At 38.4% G+C, this 18175-nt stretch overlaps 1 long non-coding RNA gene across 7 annotated transcripts; it reads left to right on the top strand.

Moving 5' to 3' along the window:
* The first annotated feature begins 4596 nt into the window (after positions 1 to 4596).
* LOC116250497 (uncharacterized) lies at positions 4597 to 15980 on the top strand. Of its 7 annotated transcripts, none has more exons than XR_007572739.1 (6): positions 4597 to 5093; positions 12813 to 12965; positions 13493 to 14031; positions 14136 to 15087; positions 15392 to 15555; positions 15630 to 15980. It is a non-coding gene; the product is annotated as an uncharacterized LOC116250497 (long non-coding RNA). The 7 variants fall into 7 exon arrangements; XR_007572740.1 differs by having other exon boundaries at positions 13493 to 14790; positions 14874 to 15087; XR_007572741.1 differs by having other exon boundaries at positions 4598 to 5093; positions 14623 to 15087.
* Positions 15981 to 18175: the final 2195 nt, after the last annotated feature.

Below are 18175 nucleotides of genomic sequence, written 5' to 3'. Positions count from 1 at the left end.
CTCGCTGCCCGAGAGAGAGAGAGGGTGCTTTCCCTCCCTAGAACTCGGCGGGAAAAAGGAAAGCCTTTCTCGAAACATAACGGTTGAGAAGTTGCGTTTCTTGAATTTATAACTGAAGATTTAAAGGGTCGGCAAACACAAAATTCCCAAGCCGCAAATACAAAATGTTAAAAAAAAAAAAAAAAAAATCATTGCCGCCTTATTTTTCATTCATCCATTAATGAGTCACCGATAATTAGTATCAAAATATCAACGGATCAGATTTGAAGATGATGTATCTTTACACACTTGTTTAAATTCCACTTCGAAATCAAACCTGAATGCATATATTATATTTGAGTCCAACTTTTAATTTCACAATTAAACCCGAGCTGGGATCCACTTTTAAATTCATAACCACATCTATTTAAAATGATGATATGCTCGGAGCTAGTTCCAAGTTATATTTAAAATTGAATCAAAAACCCATATTTTTCTGATCGAATGTATTTTTTTCTCTTATTCGGTAGATTTAAAGCAGTGTAGCCGGATATCAGATCCAAATTCAAATGTCGATCATAAGATTCGGGTCATTATTGTTTGGAATGACGCGTGAGCATATTCTAGTAATCCTTGTTGCTTAGATCATAATGTATGGGCTGATTCCCTCCATTTTTTATTTTTAAATCAATTTAAAATATTTTAAACTATTTTTTAATTTAAACAAGAAGTTAGCCCATCTCGATCTATATTGGATTCCCATATTCAGAAATAATTTGAGAAAATTAATATGTTTGAATGGTGTTAATGTTCCTATGAAAAATTAATTTTCTGACTAATTGATTTCCTAATGGACCCGCTTTTTTTACCTACATTTCACACTAAAAGCTAAAAACGACATGCAAATCAAGAATCTTTGTTCCGGAGAGTCGTAGTTTACTTTCTCAAACTTGCCAAAATGAGAGGAGTAATTTCTTTTTATAGGGATCGCATCTTTTCCCAACCATGGGTAATAAAAGTATGTTTTGTGGGTATGCCAAACTTTTAAAAAAATGGAATTGCATGTTATAATGCTCTATTCTGATTTTGTCTTATTATAGATCTCCTATAAATTAATCAGTATTACCTTGAAAATGTTTTGGTTGTGTAACAAAGTACACCAAAGTCCGAACTTGAACTCTAGAGCTCCATTTGTGTTTGAGGGAATGTTCGATTACCAACTATCTTAAAGTCACAAAAGATGGATCGTGGTGCATCAAGCTAAGGATCTGTTGGCTAAAAGTGATTATTTTATATTGGCATACTTAATGTAAGGTAGAAAAAGAAGAGTCTTATCTCAAATTCATTTATCTCACATCTAAATCATGGGGTTCCAATTAGATGTAAGTTTGATTTAACATGTTTCTGATTGGGGTTTCTTGAATAATCCTAGTTTAAAGTTGTGTGTCAATTTCCTGAGGTGGACTTGATTTTGTAAAATGATATTTATACGGCAGCTGCCTCCAGTTGTGTGTCATCTTATAAATTGTTGTTACATATATATTTGTGTGTGTTTGTGCGCGCTTGCTCATTTTTATAATCGAACAGCATAAGGAAGGTAAATCAAAAGAATTTTTGTTTTCATTCTTTGCTAGATGGATGGTCATTGATATGTGAACACTTGCTAGATTGTGAACTCTTTTTATTGCCAAATTGACAAGGTGATATAAGGCGTCATTTGCAGGACTGACTAAATGGGTAAGCTTGAAATGGAAGATAATTTCTATAAGTTGAACAATGTTTTCCGGTTTCTTTCCTTCTTTTCCCCATAGAAGAGTTGAGAAAGGTACAAAGCTTTATATTGTCACAAGAATTGGGTGCTTTTGTCAACTTCCCTCGCCGCCTATGTGACTCCACTTACTGCGGCTGATAACAAAAATCATTCGCGGTTAGATTAATGGCCCAAGTGTTGCAACTTGATATTGTTATTCGAGGGTGTATGGCAACAGTAAAACTATGTTTCATTGATTCAATGAACACATTAAAAAAGTATTTTACAAATTCTGCCTATTTTTTAGTGCAGGTGCGCACAGAATGATAATGTAAGAATAGTAATATAATGTCACTTTTTCCAAACAGCCTCCCAAGCGAGTAAACTTAGCTGCCAACCCAATAGACTTGATTAAAAGGTTACCATTTAACTTGAAAGAGGAAGATCGATAGGTCAATATCCAATGGCGCATCTTTTAGCATGACCATGGATCTATCGAGCAGCGAAACTGATGGGAAAGGAAAAAACCAAAGTGAAATTAAGATAACATCCAAGGTGATGTAAGGTTTTGGCATGATATGTTTTAAAACTTTAAACCTGTTATCGTTAACAAGAATGTCAGAGGACATCTATATGAAAGGTGTGCGGACTACCATGTGCTTTTGCTGTCGAGCAGAAATTAGACGACATGTCGGCCAAAAGAACGGCGTCCCCGGGTTTGCAAGACTGATATTGACTCATAACTAGACCCAAGTCTGACCACCGATCTATACTCACAACCAAATCCAAAGCCAACAATTTTTGAATCATCCTACAATTTTTGAATCATCCAACAATTTATGGCCCACAAAAAACCATCTCAAACTATTGGCCAACCAACAATGATCATTGATTGAGACTCACAACCAAATTCAAATCCAATAATTTTTGAATCAGTTAAGACCACTGGTCTAGGCTGACGAGTAGGTCCAAATCCAACAATTTCTGGCCCAGAAAAAACCACTGATCTTACCTACAACGAGATTATGTCAGACTGTTGACTGTTAAAGTCCAATAATTTTTAGATCAGATTAGACCACTGATCTATAGCCAAATCCAACAATTTTTGGATAAGATAAAATGTCTGATCTAAAATCCATGGCAAGATCCAAATTCAACGCAATGAAAGTCTGATATTTTTTGGATCAGATAAGATCACTAATCCAAACTCACAAACAAATCCAAATCGAACAATTTTTGGATCAGATAAGACCGTTGTTGTAAAGTCATGTCTAGATCCAAATCCAACAATATTTTGCTTAGAGAAGACCACTGATCCAAACCTTCAGCGAGATTATCAAGTTATTGGTCAACCTAGACCGATATTGATGTCCAATAATTTCTAGATCAGATACGACCACTGATTTGCAGCCACATCCAATAATTTTTGGATTAAATGGGACCACACATCTAAATCCATGGCTAGATCTAAATCCAACAAGATTGAAGTCCAATAATTTTTTAATCAGATAAAACCATTAATCTAGATTCACAACAAAAATCCAACAATTTTTATATGAGATAAGGCCGCTGATCTAAAATCATGAGTAGATCCAAATCCAATAATTTCTTGCTCAGGAAGATCACTCATGGAGACCTATAATGAGATTATATCCGACTATTGGCTGCCCTACAACGATACTGAAGTCCAAAAATTTCTAGATCAAATGAGACCACAGATCTATATCCAAATTCAACAATTTATTCACCAGATAAGACCACTTATCTATTCCCATGGCTAGATCCAAATCCAATGAGATTGAAGTCAAATATTTTTTGGTTAAGATAAGACTACTAATCTAGACTCACATCCAAATCCAAATCCAACAATCTTTGGATTAGGTAAGATCATTGATCTTAATCCATGGCTAGATCCGAATCCAACGTGATTGAAGTACAATATTTTCTGGATCAGATACGACCACGACCACTGATCCAGACTCACAACAAAATCCAACAATTTTTTGGATCAGATAAGACCACTGATCTAAACTCAAGACTAGATCCAAATCCAAAAATTTATAGCTCAGGAAAGAACACTTACCAGACTTACAACGAGGTTGAAGTCCAATATTTTTTTAATCAGATAAGACCATTGAAGTCCAATAATTTTTTAATCGGATAAGACCATTGATCCAGACTAACAATCAAATCCAAATCCAACAGCTTTTAGGTTAGATAAGACGACAGATTAAGCTCATGACTAGATCCAAATCGAACAATTTCTTGCTTGGAAAAGATCACTCATCTAGACCTACAATGAGATTATATGAGACAATCGGCTGGCCTATTTAAATCATCATATCCGACCAAACTGTTGTCTCATTAATTTATGTATGCAAGTGTCTCCAAGTATATGCATCCTATGTTGGTTTAATCTAAGATCTCAACTATTGTTGTCAAAAATCAATTTTAATCGGACGGTATTTCAATTGGATAAGACATTGAGGGCATTAGATTCATCGAGTGTACCTATTGCCAAACACCCATTCAAAATCATCAGCCTTTGGATTTCATTTAAAGTGGAATTCAATTGTGCTAAGTGTCATTTTATATATTCATTAGTTTTTAAGGAATTCCTTTTGTTTCTTTATTGAATTTTATATAAATATTTTATCATAATCCACAAAAGATACAGTTGAATCACTCTATAACATTGTTTGATACAATTCAATCGCTCTATTAGAGACAAAACTATCTCACAAAGACTAGGTCGGTAAAGTTTTGTCAGTCTACTTTAAGACTTTCCTTTTCCCACAATTGTCGGTTTCCATTTCTCTGACGAGGTCAAAGTTCAAATGTTTTAATTCAAATAAATTGTTATTCCAGTTCTTGATCAGATAGCGGGTAATTCAAGAAAGAGATCTCCCCACGCCGCTTCCCTCACATCATCATTTTCGTTCGAGAGAGAAAGAAAGAGAGAGAGGGAGAGGAAACGCGTGATCGGAGATGAGAGGAAGGGAGCGGGGTCGGTCTGCCGTCTGCACACCCACCACCGGTAGGGTCCGGCAAGGTTTCGATTGCCGGTCGTCGGACAGGGATGGAGATCGTGCATGACCCTGGGAAGGGTGCGCTGTTCGCTAGGGTGACCTTTCATTACGACCATCCGAGGGAGCTAATGATCACCACCGGATGTCGACAGGTCGGGTCATCTACTGCGACAAGAAGGCTACCATCTCTGTGGCAATGTCCTCCCGCTCCAATCCATTCCTGAGGAAGCCGTCGTGCGCAACATCGAGCGCCATGTAGCCAACCATGGTGTTTTCGCTCGATCCTTCGGGAACTACGCACCTTTCGAAACGCATGATCAGAGATGAGAGGAAAGGTGCGGGATCGGTCTTCCGTCTGCACACCCACCACCGGTTTTGCGGTTTATTAGTATTGCTGTTTCTTCTTTTATTTGGTTATATTGATTGCATATTGGTTGTTTTTCATCATTTGATTAGTGTAGTGAGCCCAATATGTTCTTCATTGATGTTGTGATGGATCTGATCTAGGATATTGAATTGGTGTTTTTGATCTGATCTCGTCTTTGGTGTTTTTTTTTTTTTGTTTTGTGATCTTGGTTAAAGAAATCAAAGTTTACGAAGTTAAGAGACATAATATCCCAATTGATTGAGTTGTAAGGTTTTTATGCTAGTTAAGTATATGGTATATGCTTGGTAACTTTAAATGCTATTTGGTTTTAACTGCATAGTCACAGAAACGAGGGAGACGCCATACTTGTGGGAAATCTTGTTGGTCATTGAAATTTGGTGAAAAAAATATACTGTAGTGGTATAAAAGAAGTGCAGTTTCTTTTTTCAGGAGAAGAAGTCGATGTTGTTGATACTTGATATGATACAGATATTTGAAAAGAATTAAAAATGTTTTAGAGAGAGCTAAGTTAATCCGATACGTACTAAGCATCAAATGGTCTTGTTAATACCAACCTTATCATACTCGGCTTCATCCGACCGATACAAATTGAAATACTGGCAAATGGATTTGAATCAGCAATTTCAAGAGTACCGAGTGTCGCCTTTTGACTATTTTTAAATATTTTAAGAATTTTCATTAATTATAAACATTTTCATTTATTCTTTAAGATTGTTTTTTAAAATTTCTTTTACAAAACTCTGGTAAAAACTGGAGATTTGATGAGAGTCCTCAAAATGTCAATGGATCTGGATCTTGTCCAGTTTTGGATCACGTGTGTTGCGGCGAGGGTGTATGCTCACATCTGAATTCAGAATAAAGCAATTCAAAAACTGAAGAAAAATAAGCGCGATATCTGTGACGATCATGGGCATAATTGTCTTTTCAGAGAAAAACCGTCACATGAAGCCAGCGTTGAGGAGGCAACTTGTCCAATCATCCCATTGTCGAAAAGTGATGCGTGGGACCCCATCCCATTTGAAAACACTAGAAAAACCGTGGGGAATTGCAGTTAAAACAGAAAATCAAGAATCCGGATAGCACTAACCAAGGATGCGCTGAGGAGGTTCCCCAAGAAGCAATTCGCCAGGACTCGACATTCCACCCTTCAGTGGTATGCCGTTTCCCCTGCTTCTTGCTGCCATCCTTTTGTTTGTTTCCTCTCGCTGCGGTAGTGATCGTGAAATCTCGATTTGCTGGTCCTTTTCCTCTCGCTGCGGTAGTGATCGTGAAGTCTCGATTTGCTGGTCCTTCTTCTGACTTGGCGCGTCTTTTTTATCGTTGCCACGGACGTGATTGTAGGTATTCTTGGATTTCTCGGTTTTGGTTAGGTTGACGCTTCGTTTTGTGGTGATTCTTCGAATTTGGTCTTGGTGGTTGCGTTGTTTGGGTCAGGAAGAACGATGCGAGAAGTTGATCACAACGGATCTTGATTTCATGTGCCTGTTCCTGTTCTATTTGTAGTCGTTCTGTTTGCTGCATCTTGATGCAGTATTGTCGTATCTCGTTCCTTTTCCCACGCTGATTGCTTGGAGATGGTCCTTTTAGTTCTTTTGATTTCAGAGAAAATTGCGGTTGTTTTGATTGATTGTTTGTCTAGACCTGTCTATTCAATTTCAATTTGTCGGATGGTAGTTTCTGGACTTTACTTTTGGTGGCAGTTCTGGATTTTCTCCTTTCTTTGCTCAATTATGGTCTCCTGTCTTCCTTGATTGAATTTGGTTGGGAAATAAAGTAACTCGAGGTCGATTGTCCATGCCTTCATAAGAATCTGTTTCACCAGATGGGAGGCTTCTTTTACAGGACGGCGTTTGTGCAAGGCAACATAAGCAGCACCTTTCTCTTCTTGAAATGCTTGAAGGAACATCCCAAACTGTTGATTTGGGTGAACAATAATAGAAAGCAGTCTCAGAACGAGCATCATTCTGTGTGCATGCTTTGGCGAGCAGTTCAAATTTGAGGAGGTGGAGCCTCCTCTGTCACCAGAATCTTTCGCGACGAGAGATTTTTCGGCTGGTGGCATTTCCTCCAGGACTTTGGATTGGGATGCCAAGTGTTGCAGCGGAGAAGAAGAGAGTGAGAGAGAGAAGCTGCCGTGAGATTGAACCTTGAGAACCTTTTCTTACGATAACCCTCATCTCTCTTATAAAAGAGATTAGGGTAAAAAGGGATTTACAAAATAACTCAATGGAAAATAAGAAAAATATTAAAGAGATCTTATAACTCTTTAATATTACAAAGAACCTCCTAAAACATAAAACTTTTCTTGTTTAACACTCCCCCTCAAGCTGGAGCATACATATTAAACATGCTCAGCTTGTCACAACATCTAGAGAAATCACCAATAGGAAGAGCTTTGGTGAAGATATCTGCAGCTTGATCTTCTGAAGGAACATGAGCAGTGGCAATGGTTCCTGCTTGAACGAGATCTCGAATGTAATGGCAATCCACCTCAATATGTTTAGTTCTTTCATGGAAAACTGGATTGTTTGCAATGTGTGTGGCTGCTTGATTGTCACAATACATCTTCATGGGAAGTGTGATTGACACACTTAAGCTGGATAGCATGGATCTAGCCCACGTCATTTCTGCTGCTGTTTGAGCCATAGCTCTGTATTCGGATTCTGCACTAGATCTTGACACCACACCTTGTTTTTTGCTTCTCCACGATATGAGGTTTCCTCCCACAAATACACAAAATCCTGTGGTAGATTTTCTGTCATCTACTGAGCCAGCATAATCAGCATCACTATAGGCTTCCACTTCCAGAGTCTTGCCTTTTGTGAACAAAAGGCCTTTGCCAGGAGAAGATTTCAGATATTTAACCACCATCAAAGCAGCATCCCAATGAACTTTCCTTGGTTTTTCCATAAATTGACTTAGTTTTCCCACTGCAAAACTAATGTCTGGTCTTGTCACGGTAACATAGAGAAGTTTTCCAATAAGGGATCTGTAAGATCTAGAATCCACTAATTCTGTTTGGTCATCATGAAGATGTATACGTGGATTCATAGGTAAATTTGCCGGTTTAGCTCCTAGCATCCCTGTGTCCTGCAATAAATCAAGAACATATTTCCGTTGAGAGAGAACAACACCCTCACCATTGCGAGCAACTTCTATTCCCAAGAAGTATCGTAGAGGACCTAGATCTTTCGTCACAAAGTGTTTTTGAAGAAACAACTTTGCATCAGAAATTTCTTGATCAGAATCACCTGTCAGGATAATATCATCAACATAAACCACGAGAACAGTTATACCTCGGGAAGCCTTCTTGATAAACAAGGAATGATCAAGAGGAGATCTCACAAAGCCACACTGTGAGACTACCTCGGAAAACTTGTGAAACCACGCACGAGGACTCTGTTTGAGTCCATAAATAGCTTTCTTCAGCTTGCACACTTTTCCACACTCCCCCTGTCGTTCAAATCCCGGTGGTTGTTGCATATAGACAGTCTCATCAAGATCACCATACAAAAAGGCGTTTTTGACATCCAGTTGATACATGTGCCAGTCATGGTGGACAGCCACAGAAATAATAAGACGAATGGTTCCCAACCGAGCAACTGGAGAGAAGGTCTCAAAGAAATCCACACCGTAGGTCTGCGTGTAGCCCTTAGCAACCAATCGAGCTTTGTATCGTTCCAAAGAACCATCAGAATTATACTTAACTGTGAATACCCACTTTGAGCCAACAATATCACATCGAGGAGGAGGATCAACAAGTTCCCAAGTGCCCCTCTGCACTAAGGCATCCATCTCATCTTGCATAGCCCGTCGCCATTGGGTGTCTAATAAGGCCTGCTGGTGACACGTAGGAACTGTATGAGCAGCCAAAGCATGAATGAATTGTTGCATATTTTTACTAACCCCATCAGTAGACACAAAATGAGATATAGGATGTAAAGTACATTGTCGTCTGCCTTTGCGAAGAGCAATAGGTAAGTCTTGACAAGGATCAGAATGAGTAGGGCTATGCGCTTCAGATGTACTTACCTCCTGAGAAACGGTTGGCAAAAGATTATGAGAAGGGTCCTGTCGACGTGTGTAGACCAGCGGTGGATCACGAAACTTGGACACAACAGACGAAGGAGATTCAACAGGGAACGACTCCAAAGGAATAGGAGGAATAGGCAGTGGGTCTGGAGACCGTAGCATCTCAGTAGACATAGGAGTGAGGCTATAATAAGGTTGAGACTCAAAGAAAGTGACATCCGCACTGATATACTCTTTTTGGGTCAAGGGATCAAAGCATTTGTAGCCTTTATGGTTTCTGGAGTAGCCAATGAAAATGCATTTAATGGCTTGGGCTCCCAATTTGTCACGTGTGGGTCCAAGAATGTGAACAAAGCATGTGCAACCAAATACTTTGGGAGCCACTGGAAACAAAGATCTTTGTGGGTGCACAAGTTTAATGGGGATCTGGTTATCAATGGAGGATGATGGTAAACGATTGGTTAAGTAGCAAGCAGTAAGAATAGCATCTCCCCAAAAATATGCAGGGAGATTAGTATGAAGCATAAGGGAACGAGCCACATTTAAAAGTTGACGATGTTTTCGCTCAACTATTCCATTTTGCTGGGAAGTATGGGGACATGTAAACTGAGGAGAAATGCCATTATCTGAGTAAAACTTCATTAAGGTAGATGCCTTAAACTCAAGAGCATTATCAGTGCGAATGTTTTTAACAAGAATACCAAATTGGGTCTTTATTTCAATAATAAGGTTTTTGAGAGTACATACGACTTCAGACCTTTCCTTCAAAAGGAAAACCCAGGTGACTCGAGAATAATCATCTACGATGACAAGAAAATAACGAAATCTTGACCTACTAGCAACTCTGCTAGGACCCCACACATCAACATGAAGAAGATCAAATAGTCCACAACTGGACGTACTAAGACTCGATGAATAACTACTACGAGTGTGTTTGCCAAGTTGACAAGCTTCACACTGGAACGACTCTGGTAAGGAGAGATGTGGAAGGAGATGACGGAGCTTGGAGACAGATGGATGACCAAGTCTGAGATGCCACTGGAACGAGGAGGACAACGATGTGATCGATGATGCTGCAATACCCACGGGATCCGACAGGAAGTAGATGCCCCCTTTCTCATAGCCTCCACCAATCGTCTTCCCAGTAGGCAAGTCCTGAAATGAACATAAACCAGAGTCAAACGTAACACGACAATGTAAATCATTAACCAATTGTCCGACAGATAACAAATTTGTGGGAAACTTAGGAGCATATAACACATTGGGAATAGTCATAGATTGAGAGATCTTGATATCTCCATATCCCATAATGGGTGACAATCTACCATCTGCAAGTCTCACATGACGTATCTGAGGTAGTGAGTGTAGCACAGTAAACATAGAAGGCGTACTACAAAAGTGCCTCGATGCCCCAGAATCAATAATCCAAGTAGTACCTGTATCATGTGAGATAGTGTCAACAGACATAGCGCTGTCAGTCATAACTGTGGAGGCCGATGGCTGAGTAGATCTGTGTGCTAGAAAGTCCTCATACTCTGACTTATTGATACTCACAGTCATTGTCTCAGACTGAGAAGAAGATAAAGACCCATCTACTACTGATGACGCTGCTTGGGCCGCTCCAATAGAAGACTGTAAAGAGTTCTTCCCTAGCTTTGATGTAACATTTCTGCCTAAGGATGGCGCTGCAGTAGGACGACCATGTTTATCCCAACATCTGTCTTCCAAATGACCTATTTTCCCACAATAAGTGCACTGAAATCTCCCCCGACCTCCTCCTGACCCACGGCCCATGCCTCTTCCCCTGAATAAACCGCGTCCACGTCCTCCTGAAGCTGCTAAGGCAGAGGCATGGATATCACTGGCAGGTGAAGAGAGGGTCACAGCAAGACGACTAAGCCTGTTGTAGGCTTCAGCTAGATCAGGGATTTCTGCTCCAGTCAGCATCTGAGCCTTTGCTACTGCATATTCAGAGGAGAGACCCTGTAGGAATTTCGCAACCATAGACTGTTCACCATGGGTCTTATAACATGTTGGACATGGAGGACGTAATGCTTTAAGTCGCTCAGAGATGGACTTAAGGGAAGCGAAGTACTGAGCAAGACTTTGGTCACCTTGTTGCAGATTAAGTAGTTCCTCCTCTACCTGCAATATTTTGCTAATATTCCTGTCATTCGAGTAAGTCTGTTTCAAGAAATCCCACATTTGCTTAGCCGAGGTGTAGTATGCAATAGTTGATGCAATTTGGGGTTGCACACTATTCATGATCCATGACATGACAATATTATTATCTCCCTTCCATGAACTATATTTTCCACTCTTTTCAACAGGTTCGTTTTCTTCTATAACATGCTCCTTTTGATGTCCAATCACAGACATCATAAACACACGAGACCAAATCTCATAGTTAGATCCATCTAACTTTACAGTAGAACCATACGAAAATGGATTTCCTCCACTTTTAACTTCATGAGAAAAATCAGATTTATTACTTTCAGCCATCATAAATCTGTCCACAAGAGATCAACCACCAATAGCGAGAGAATATATATATATATATATATATATATATATATATATATATATATATTTCTATTGAGAAAGAAACTGATCAACAAGAACCGACGTCCCACACGGCAACGTTAGATGCGCAGAAACAATCAACCTGCTGTCCAACTGTTGACAGCAGTACCACAACAAAGAAGACTGCAATCTGAAGACAGAAAAACGCTGCTACCAGCAAGCCCACAACTGAAAACGAATCCCCACTGTTTGTATTGTTTGCGCTGACCAACGACTTATCTATTTATGCATCTAACGCTGTTGTACCACAGTTTATCCTTCACAGATCATGAATAATGACAGCAAATAAAACAATCAACATAAACTTGCCATAGACGTCATAGATAGCAGTCCTCCACTTGGCTGCGTTGATCATATAACATATCAAACCATAGGCGATTAATCAGCGCAGACTCCCACACAGCTGCAATACTATATATACTTCTGAAAAAATCCACGGCTGGAGTCTATTCACGCATCTGTCCTAACGTGAATAGACTCCTCCACACTGTTCCGTTGCTGGAAAACAGCAACTAGAACAGGCGAGAGATGAAGGAGAAAGAAGACGGAGGAAGTAGAAGAGATCAAGCCTGAAAGGAGACGGAGGATCGCCGATGGTGTGCGTCACGTCCGCGCGCTGGCTGTGTGCTTCAAGTCTCCAGTCACGTCCGTAGCTCTGATACCATGTTGCAGCGGAGAAGAAGAGAGTGAGAGAGAGAAGCTGCCGTGAGATTGAACCTTGAGAACCTTTTCTTACGATAACCCTCATCTCTCTTATAAAAGAGATTAGGGTAAAAAGGGATTTACAAAATAACTCAATGGAAAATAAGAAAAATATTAAAGAGATCTTATAACTCTTTAATATTACAAAGAACCTCCTAAAACATAAAACTTTTCTTGTTTAACACCAAGTTTGAGGATAATCATGTCGAAGAGGTTGAAACTACTCTGATGGATGCCCTCTCACTGAACTATGTGGTGCCTTTCTTCCCCTTTTTGGTTCTTTATTTTCCTCTTGACGGCTCCGTAGATGGTTGTTTTTAATATTCGTCAATCTCGTTTTCCTGCGCAGGAAGCGCGTGCTTTATTGGGACGGCTGGAGTACCAGAGAGGTAACTATGCTGCTGCTCTCCAGGTGTTCCGTGGGATTGATATACAGAGTTTGATGCCTAAGATGACTAAATCTGTCATTGAACTAGAATTTCAGCAGGAGCGAGATGTGCAGGTAGACTTCAACGCCAACTGCTAAGGAGGCTTTTTTCCTTTTTTGCGGCCTTCTTCTCTTTCCATATCTTTTCCTCTTTATTGCATTTTTTTATACTGACGCTTCAAATAAATGCTTTTCTCCTTCTTTTCATGTAATCTTTTACGGTCTGGACAGTTTCAACTTTCTGAGGTGCTCAAGTTCATTGACATGAATTCTGCGTTTGTTCACTTCTTCAGAATATTCGATCTTGCTTTTTTGTATGACATTTTAACTTACTTCTGTTGTAAAAGAACGTTACTATTAGAGTTAAATGAACAAATTGATTATATATTGCCTAACTTCAAAATTTCATGTGGTAATAAATATGTTGACAATTCCTATGAATGCTTGTGACATGTTTTTGTTCTCTTTCTGAGTTTTTATTTTCTCAAGACTTCTTCGCATGTTTGTTTGTTCTTTTTTTTCTTTTCTTTTGGGTGAATTGATTTAAGAATTCAATGAAATGTGAACCATAGAAGACTCACCTTCTGTTTGTGATTTGACAGAGGCTGCCAAAGAGTGCAATGCTATCCTGGACACAGTCAAAGATGCATTACCTAAAGGCTTGCCTGTTGGTGTTTTTGGAGACTGCAAATTCCAGGAGATGTTCCATATGGCACTGGAATCTTTTCCTGTATTGTGGAAGAAGGCTGGCTGTCTTGAAGAGGCCATGATTGAGAGAGAGAACCCAGAAGTGGCTTTTAGTCTTGGGTTGGCTGCTGCAGTATCAAGGGACATTAATAATTTAATGCAGCTTTGGAGAGTTCAAGAGATTACTTGCATATGACAATGGGAAGTTCTGTTGAAGGACGGAGGCTTTTGGCCCTTGTTGTGTCTGCTGGGCCATCTCTTACTGAAGCTGAGACAGTTGTAAATCTTGCTTTGGACGAGACCGTAGAGTTGGACCATATTTGTCTCTTGAGATTAAAGTGCAAACTTCAAATAGCTCAAAGGACGGCCCACACAGGCAATTGAGACGTATACATTTTTGTTTACTCTTATTCAAGCGCAAACAAGATCTCAAACTATGAAATCTGTATCTGAGGTACTCCATTGTGTGATAAAACTTAACTGCATATTCTTTCCCAAAGGAATAAATCTTCTTTGTTTTCTCTTTCCTGGTATTAATTGTTCATTTATTTTCAAAAGCTTGGTCAGATTGTTATCTTTCAAATGTTTGACAAGTGATGCTGCGTAAAAGATTAGAAGCAGAGGCGTTATCTCAAACTATGAAATCTGTATCTGTCCATTGTGTGATAAAACTTAACTGCATATTCTTTCCCAAAGGAATAAATCTTCTTTGTTTTCTCTTTTGTGGTAATAATTGTTCATTTATTTTCAAAAGCTTGGTCAGATCGTTATCTTTCAAATGTTTGACAAGTGATGCTGCGTAAAAGATTAGAAGTAGAGGCATGGCAAGATTTATCATACATATATACAGGACTTCGTTTATGGTCTGATGCAAGTATCTGTGTCAATAAAGCAATGTCATTTGGTGCACATCTCAAACTATGAAATCTGTATCTGTTCATTGTGTGATAAAACTTAACTGCATATTCTTTCCCAAAGGAATAAATCTTCTTTGTTTTCTCTTTTGTGGTAATAATTGTTCATTTATTTTCAAAAGCTTGGTCAGATTTTTCAAATGTTTGACAAGTGATGCTGCGTAAAAGATTAGAAGCAGAGGCGTGGCAAGATTTATCATACATATATGCAGGACTTCGTTTATGGTCTGATGCAAGTATCTGTGTCAATAAAGCAATGTCATTTGGTGCATATTCTCCTACCAATTGGCATGCAGCAGGTTGGTGCTTTTTCATTTGTGGCTACTTTCATATGTATTTGTTCACTTCTCTAATATGCAACTGTGCCTTCCCTTGTTATCAGACTTCTTCAATTTTTTTGCGAAGGTGAGAATGTCTTAGGTCTCATAGCTTCCATTCAGATCCTTATGCTTCTGCTTTTTTCTTTCCCCCTTCATAGTTTCTTCTACTCCTAATTATATACCTCAACAGGTGAAACGTATGGGCGTGCGCCTGCAGCTCCAACAGGCTTCAACAGCAGCAGTACCACCACCACCATCAAACGGAAAAGGGGAAAGGTAAGAACATAATTATTAGGGGGTTGACACAAGGCATACACGGATCTTTATTAGGTGACATATTAGGGGGCCCACTTAAGGCATAGGTGTATTTATGAAAGGCTGTGGTTGACGGCCTCGTAAGTCATAATATGTGTTGCTGCGGTATGTGTGGTAGTGCTTTGTTGGCAAAGATATTGCATGGTTTGCTGGTAGGCTTTTATGCATGTTATACAGTTTAGAGTCCTGTTCTTGTTGATTTTTAACGGAGATTATGTTGCCATGCTTGATGCTTGTCTGACTTCAAAGCACTTAACACTAACAGGATCAGGCAGTTTCTATTGTGACGGAGTTACTTGAGAGCGAAGGGGTACCCCAGATGTTCAGACTATGTGTCTTTTGCTGCTACAGATATCTTGAACTTTGTGTCTCAGAATTATAGGATGAGACCAGTTTCTGGGGTTGAAGATTTCTTCTTGTAGTTTAAAGGTTTGTGTTATTTTTCAAACTTCCATATGCACATGCATGCTTTTGCAATTGAATAACTTAAGTTTCACATGTAGCATATTCAACTACTTTTTTCATCGACGATTGCGACCACAAACCATCCTTATTTCAGAAGATGAAGGGCATAAATTATTAGAACCAGAAATTTTTGGCTAAGGAATAGTGACAACGTTTTTCACAGCTGACCAACTGCTGAAGAAGCCAGTGCCCTGCCTTTGATTCTCTCGGTACCAAACCTCCTTTTTCCTGAAGTACAAGGTAAAGAAAAAGAGTGAGTAGCTTTTTTGAGTGACCTGTATTATTTTTCTTTTTTCCCTTTCCGTCAAGAGTGTACCATTTTGTAATGTATCTGGCTTCTGTATAAAAGAAGATGATTTTTTTAGTTCAGAACGGCCAATTTTTCTTTTTGTCTACGTTGTTAAAAGCGGTACATGTAATTAAATGCTTCTCGTGTCTTGCTTTTGAAAACTTCAAAATGTAGTGTGGGATGAAGGCGTCCATGTTTGTCACACATTTGAAATATTTTGTAGAAATATTTTCTGGACTTTCCAAACTCAATCTGAGTCAGTTGAAAAAAAAATTCTTCCATATTATTTCATAAGTTTTTTTACATGGAACAAGATTTTTCTTCCCCATGCATCAAACCTACACTCTATATCCAGGAAACATTCCATGGATTTTTCCGGATGCATTTAATCCACTATTTTTTTTTCTTCTATGGTGAAAAATTGGTGCATGCATCGGTTGTTATCTCCTAAACCAAGAGAAGTTTTTTTCAATGGCGAAATCCATGGATTTTCTATCAAATGTTTCCACGATTTTTTTTTATAACTTGACTAAATCCACGAAATTTTTTCCTTGACTAAATTCACGAAATTTTTTCCTTGACTAAATTCACGAAATTTTTTCCTTGACTAATCCGCGAAATATTTTCCATGAAATCCACGTCCAAGAATTTTTTTCCATGACTAGAAATCTGAGAATTTTATTTCCATAACTAAAAACCCGAGAATTTTTTTCCATGACTAGGAATCCGAGAAAATTTTTTCCATGACTTTTTATCCATGACTAAAATCCACCAATTTTTTTTCAATGATCTTTCATGACTAAAAATCCAAGAAAATTTTATCCATGACTAAAAAATCCAAGAAAATGTTTTCCATGACTACAAATCCATTCCATAACTACAAATCCATGAAATATTTTTCCATGATTACAAATCCACGAATCTTTTTCCATGACTAGAAATTCACAAAAACTTTTTCCATGACTAGAAATCCACAAACCTTTTTCCATGACTTTTTCATCCATGAGATTTTTTTACCCATGACTTTTTATCCTAAGATTTTTTACCCTGACTTTTTATCCATGACTATTTTTCTCCATGAGATTTTTTTTACCCATGACTTTTTATCCATGACTAAAAATCCACTAATTTTTTATGATTAGAAATCCAAGATATTTTTTACCATGATTAGTAATCCTTTCCATGATTAGAAATCCATGAAATCTTGACTAGAAATCCATGAAAACTTTTTCCATCCGAAAAATTTAAGTGTGTTTTCTGTTTTACTGCCTTTGAAGCCATACCCATGTGTCTTCTGCCTGCTCTCTAAAACGAGGCATATCTGCCTGCTCTCTAAAACGAGGCATAAGTAAAACGAGGCATAAGGCTCATACAACCATGAGTATACCTGAAACGGTGCTTGCAATCAATCGATGATCACAATTCTTCCCAAACTTTTTCGGAAAGGTGATTATTTTGCTCCCAAATTTAAAAAACATTGATGGTCTTAATCTTACCGAACAACAAAGTGGTTGACTTGGAAATCATATCCATATGTGCAACTAGCTACTTAATGACACTTGCAATACATGAAGAAGATTTTACATTTTATTTATTTAAGTATCCTGTACCATGAAAATGTCTTTGCCTTCCCCTTGACGGAGTAACTCAAGCACCCTTAATTTACATGGACGAATCGAGGCGAAGGGAGGATTTCAGGATTGATTAAAGTACGCAGAAGGGAAGAGAGTCAAGCCTAATAGATGGAACTAATAATTTAAAAATCGCTACTATTTTTAATCAACCTGCACGGTCTTTTTTTGCATTGTCAAGACACCAACTCACCTCTCTGATCACTGATCCCACTCAAACCTATCCCAAATTATTAGTTTTCGTAAATTTATTATTAGTTTACCGTCTCTTTCTCTTTTATCTCCTTAGATCAGCACTTGTTAGCTCAATAAACATATGGTTCAACTATGAATCATGATAAATATGCATACTTTAGCTTTATATCACGAATTCATAATTGCATGTGCTAGTTTAATTGCAATTGTTTGATTGATTAATTATAGTAATAACGATTTGAAAAATGAAATAGAACACATTTTATGTTATTGTGATAAATTTATGAATTTGTTTTCAAGCTTCCGCTTCATTCCACCTCGACAAGCTCATCGCTTTGCTTCGCCTCATCACATTTCACAACACTGATGGGCTTCATCACTAGCTAGCCAGCAACAATAAGGGAGCAAAGAAAATTCTTAAAATGGATACAGAGGCACTTAAGTGTTGGATCCACACACAAGTCTGAAC

This window comes from Nymphaea colorata, chromosome 3 (genome assembly GCF_008831285.2).
Source record: "Nymphaea colorata isolate Beijing-Zhang1983 chromosome 3, ASM883128v2, whole genome shotgun sequence".
Classification (NCBI taxonomy): domain Eukaryota; kingdom Viridiplantae; phylum Streptophyta; class Magnoliopsida; order Nymphaeales; family Nymphaeaceae; genus Nymphaea; species Nymphaea colorata.
This window is presented reverse-complemented; position numbering and strand designations above follow the sequence as displayed.